The following is a 6,189-nucleotide window of genomic DNA, read 5'->3' as shown; positions in this document are numbered from 1 at the left end:
TTTATTATATAGTTTCAACTGTTACACATCTATATTTGTATTAACTAAAAAGTAGAGTCTTAAGGTTTTAATTGACCTGTAATTTTATTGAATTATCGTTTTATTAAGTTCACATAAATAATAGATGGCATTTTTTATCATATATACAATTTTTAAGCTAAATGAAATTAGATTAGAAGATTTACATAAATAATATTACCTATTTAATGATAATTCAATGACTCCATTGATTTTCGATTTCTAAATTGTTTAAAATTCTGACGAAAACGTTTGACAACATCTAATTAAGTTGACAATTTCGTTTCTTTCTACATGGTACTCCTCATTTTCTAAATTTACTCCATAGATCGAGTTGAACTAACTCATAAAATAGTTGAAGATATTTTTGAAAAACACACATTCATTCGCAACACAGTCAATCACCCGTTGACCCGATTCGCTATGCATGCTGTTTCGGCGTATGTTCACCAGACTCTAATCGTTTCCAAACTGGTACTTGAATATCACACTTTGATCTGCAACATCGTGTATCGAAAATTGACCAAAATAGTCTACTTGGACTCATATTTTGGTAAGTATCATGACTAGAATTTTGATATCTTTTTTGTATTATTTTAATAACCAATCCTTGTTCAATTTGATGGTAAAGAATTATGCCTTCCAATCCCAGGGCCTGCTGTTAAATTCGTATCAATTAAGAACAACCCCTCGCTTTAAAGCCCCATAACGAGACCAGAGTACGTCTTGTGAAAAAGATCTGTTATTAAGTTTGAATTTGCCAAACCTTGGCACAATGTGCCAAAATAAGAAAAATTAATGATAAGTTTCATTTGATATTGATTTCATATTGCTAAGATTTTATAAACCACTCCTTCTTTTCTTTTTTTAAAGGCACCGGTACAAATAATCTTAAGGCTTATATCTTCAAATATTGTGCCCATGGACACCTATCACCACTGTGGATTATTGGATTCTTCTTGACTGCTCTTACGTGCCTATTTTTGTACCTGAAAGTTATGGCATCTGAGAACAGGTATACCCATGAAACAGACCGAGAACGCATCCAAACAACCAACCAACACACAAAACGTCGACGTTATGTAAAACAGCTGAAAATCAAAAAAGACTTCGGTGTTGCATCGTGGCAGATTGCTAGTGCATGTTGGTCACGTTTAATACCACTTGACGGTGTGATGACCAAGAAGGAAAAATTGTTACTGACCAGACTCCATCTTTTGATGCTTATTCAAAACAAAAATAATCACCGTAATGTAAATCCGCGGCTACTAAGCCTGCATGTGTGGTTCAGACCAACCCGATCTATAGAAAATTTCAATTCTAATGCCAAGAAAGATTACAGATGGGTAATACGTTTGCTTGTTGACGAAATTGTAAACGACCAAAGGAGAAATGAGTCCAGAACAAAGGCAACCAAAAAAAATCGATGTAAACTAAGCCAAAACGACCAGTTAATACACTACAATCCTGCCTTAAATCTCAAGGTAACTCCGACCTCCAGAACTTCAGATAACTCTTCCGTCATTCCAACCAAAGTAGCAAGAGCTCTAGAAAGGGGCATTGAAATTAAAGAAAACGCTTTATCGGTTCGAATATTGAAAATGCCAGCTCATTCATTGAACTTTGAATCAGAAACCGTCATGGAAAATTCACCTGAAGTTACAAATGCTATTCTTCAATCAAATGTGACAAACACCAAAGCAGCTTTGGCAATAACCGCAAAACCAGAAGCAAAAGTGAACGCATACCATAAGTCAACTAACAAGAGAGTAACACGTCCTGATACAAGACTAGATCTACAATCAAGAGTCCAATTGTCACCAGATCATATATTCTCCAGTTATGTTATGCACAGGACAATTGCTAATGAGATAAGACACATGAAAAGGTATCTGGTATGCAGACATCGTGACTTCAGATATTCACATTGGACAATAGCTTCTTTCTTTGAAATGGAAATTCGCCATAAGCTCTATTGCCTAGCGTATAGGTCACAACCAGCACACTCCATTAACCGAACTGCTGATTACAAATGTCACAAGAGAATCCTGAAAAACCTTACTAAAGCAGATCATCTGGATCGAGTTCTAGACTGGGTTCTCTATACAGATTTTAGAGTTATACCAGAGCGCGATGATCAGTATTGTCCATCAGATCACCAACTGCAAGATGTTTATGCCGAAATCAGCAAACTAGAGTTATTACGTGACCTTACTGAGATCAACAAAGAGCAAAGGTTTTCTGTAACATCATTGGCAGAGACTCACCAGGAATATGCTCGTAAAGACAGCATGATATTTTCACTTATGTACAATTCTCTTGAGATGCCTACGAACTATGAACAGGTAAGCCTAATAAATAATCCATTCATTATTCTTAAAGATGTCTGTAAAAAAAATCTGGAAAAACGTTCAATTAAATAATAATTAATCAGAATGATGTCACACTCTGATTTACAAGCAATAAGTATTTGGCTGTAAATTGATTGAAATCTTTATGAAACTATAATAATAAAAATGAAACGTTTTTTTTATTTCTTAACTTTACTTAATTGCCACTTCTTTCAGGACGAAACTGCCATAGCAAAAGCTAAAGAAAGAGTCAAGCTACTGATGATGGGAAATAATAAAATACTCACAGAATTGGGCCTTCCTATAGGTAAATTACACTTTTGTTTAAATCGATTATTTTTTACCATTCCACATGGAATAAAAGTAATTACTGGTTAACGTTTTTGTAAATTATTGTGTACTATTGTTACCTGATTTTAGCAATATGTTTTATACTAACCTGCTAATGACTACAATATCAGTGGCTTAAAAAAAAAAGAAAAAAAATCATTTTTAACCACAAAAAAGTGGAAATTTCATAAAAAAATAAAATTCCTTATTTATTTTTATTACTCCCTCCACTACCCTGGGGCCCTGAAATCAATCTCAATTCTACACTGTTTAATTCATTAATAACATTTTATTTTTAATTTCTCCTCCGCCTAGATGGTTTTGGCAAGATCATTTTGCTCAATGAGAAAACAAACTTTTATTTAATTTTTTCCCGCCCTCCTTTGACGATCTTTAAAAAAGTTCTCTAAATAATAGACAAAAAAATTGCCATTAAATATTTTGCTGTATTGAGAATTGAAAATGAATTATATTTGTTTGTAAGACACAATTTGTATTAAATATTTCTATACTGTTATAGCTTACGATTATTCGAATTACCTCAAAGACAAGCTTTGTGAACGAGATGGAGCAAATGACGTCCATCGAACACTACAAAGGATTGCGTCAAAGCGACAACGGATCTTGAAGGAATCTATCTTGGCTAGAAATAAACGTCAACTGATCAGAAACCAACGGAAAACAATGGAATCAAAGCAAACCAAGCTACCTAATGAATACACAGTATGCCAACATCTTAATATTCGGTATTAACATTGGACCACAGCTTCCAAGTTCCAAATTGAAATACGTCGACAACTCTTTTACTTAGCCCATAAATTACCATCAGCATACATAGGTTACAGCACAGATTTTTTTTAATTTCACAAGAGAATCCAAAGAAATATTAACAAAGCTCCGGATCACTTTGATCGGGTTCTAGATTGGGTAGCCTACTCCGATTTTGAAGTTCAACCTGAGCATAACGAACAGTTTTTCCAACCGGATCATCATCAACAGTTGACAGTTTATGATGAAATCAGCAGACTCGAACAGGCACGCTCTCTCACGAAAATTAAACCAGAGTACCGTAAAGTTCCTGCAGCATCATTGGCAGAGGCCTATCAGAAATATGCTCGTAAATACAGCATGACGTCTGCAGTTTTGTATAATGCTCTCGAGTTGCCAACAAACTTTAGACAGGTAAGAAGGATACGCAGTTAATATTTAGTTTACTTATTCTTGTCCTTGGTTTGTGTTTCGCTAGTGGATGGTTTTACTTAACTATGATATTGAAGTCTTCTCCTGGCAAGACTTACATTTTTTTACATTTTTTTCTCTCCAGGACAAGGATGCAATAAAATTTGCTAAAGAGAGTGTCAAGTTACTACCCACAAACAGAGCAATGCTCGCAGAACTTGGCCTTCCTGCAGGTAAAATTGCTGTGATGATGAATTTTCATTTAATTTAATATTTATTGATTTTTGTGATATATATATACATACATATACATATGTATATATATATATATATATATATATATATATTGATGAACGAGGTGTTCCTTGATCATGTTAGTAAACTTACATTATTCTATTTATTTTAGCGTACGATTATGCAAATCACCTCATAGAGCAGCTGTACGCAAGAGATCTCCCTCAAAACATTGAAAGAACACTAAACAGGATCAAGGCGAAACGAGAACGTATCTCAAGGATCCAGCTTGGCTCGTCTTTATAAAACAAAGACTACATAAATCGGACCTTGTATATAATTGGTTATCAAATCAGTCCCGTGTTTTATGAACAAAATTTCTATAATAGTCCTATATTTTCGAAATACAATTTCATAGACTTTCTTATATTTTCATTCCAACATGTTTTGTAATATTTTGAACAAAATTATATTATTTTTGCTTATGATATATATATATATATATATAGGCCTATAGTGTTATATATTTTTTAAATACAAGTAATCTATTACGTCATTGGACGGTATTATACTACAGTATAAATTTATATCTATAACATAAATTCGTGTTTAATGTTGTGTTATTGATTGTTTTGTTACGTCATACAATGTTAAAAATGATAGACGTGGTGACTTCACAAGTTATCTGGGTGTGTGACGATGTTTGTTTTTCTAGTGGATGGATCTTTCTGAATAAGGCGCTAAATGCAGGACCTTAAGCTTAAATAAACTTTATTGATTGTGGGGTGCGTATTCCAGGATATTAAATAGCATGTGCTGATTGGTCGGTTGTCAAGTTTGATGGATATTGCGGGAAATATCCATTATGAAGCGATGTCGGCCAAATCATCACTAGGCCTATAGCGTCTAAAATGGCTGAAACTGTTAGGCATCCGGTGGTCATAGACTCAGACTCAAACCATCTCCATCCCTTTGGACTCTATGTCGTTAATTCCCTTCCCATATTAGAACCATAATTTGTATATAAGTATCCACAGTATATAAAACCAAATACACTGTAGACCAAATAAATGAGCAATAATTTAATTTAATTTCTTTCCCAGTTTTTACTACCATAGTTACCAACCGTCTCGCATCGTGCGCGACGGTCCCGCATTTCAAAGACGGTTTTTGGTTGAAACACGCATTTTTCAGAAACACGCATTTTGCAGAAACACATGCGTTCATAAATTTGTCACGTATTTAGCACAGGTCTATGCGTGATAACGAATTATCACGAATTCCGGGGAAAATGTATTTATAAGTAGTAGAAGAAATTTGTTTTATTAAAAATATAAAAACGGTCATGCAGTTACTTGAGTCATTAGACAGTATTTACGTGAATACGTAATTCACTGACGCGTTACTAAAAATTGATCAGTATCCCTATTCATTTTCAAATTAAACATTACATTGAAACTCAAATTGTACGTGGCTATATTAAAAATATCTCTGTTTATGTATCGTACCCGGAATTATCAACAAACACTCCCTGAAATCGATTTAAAACTGTTTAAAAAGGCTCAGATCGTCGGAGCGCCAGGGGCCTTCTACCCATCGGGTAGAGGCGGGGACCATCACCGGGCCCCCGCCTCTGAATCCCGGAGGGGCCCGTCGGTTATTACGAATTGTAATTTGGTCAATGCCTGTCTCTTATACACATCTAGATGTGTATAAGAGAGCAATATGCAACTATAAAATGTGTCATTAAAATAATAATTCATCTACTCACAGCTGTGAAAATTCAAGGTTTTTGAAAATGGTCAGGTAAATTTTTCTCATGTCTTATTTTATGTGTGTTTACATACATAAACAAATTGAGTAATTGCATACGATTATTTTTCCATGAATCAATAAATTCCAAAAAAAGAAAGGGGGGTCCGGGGGTTCTCCCCCCTGGAAAATTTTGATTCTTAGAAGGCGGGAAATAAGCTTTCCCGACTTCTGAGGTGTCTTTTAATTACTTTTTATTTCTTCAAAATTTAATTTTTTCCCCTATTGAAAATGATTTAATGAATCAATGAATTCTGAAACGGGT

This window comes from Anneissia japonica, unplaced genomic scaffold (genome assembly GCF_011630105.1).
Source record: "Anneissia japonica isolate Jap-2015-1 unplaced genomic scaffold, ASM1163010v1 scaffold3320_len250348_cov120, whole genome shotgun sequence".
Classification (NCBI taxonomy): Eukaryota; Metazoa; Echinodermata; class Crinoidea; order Comatulida; family Comatulidae; genus Anneissia; species Anneissia japonica.
This window is presented reverse-complemented; position numbering follows the sequence as displayed.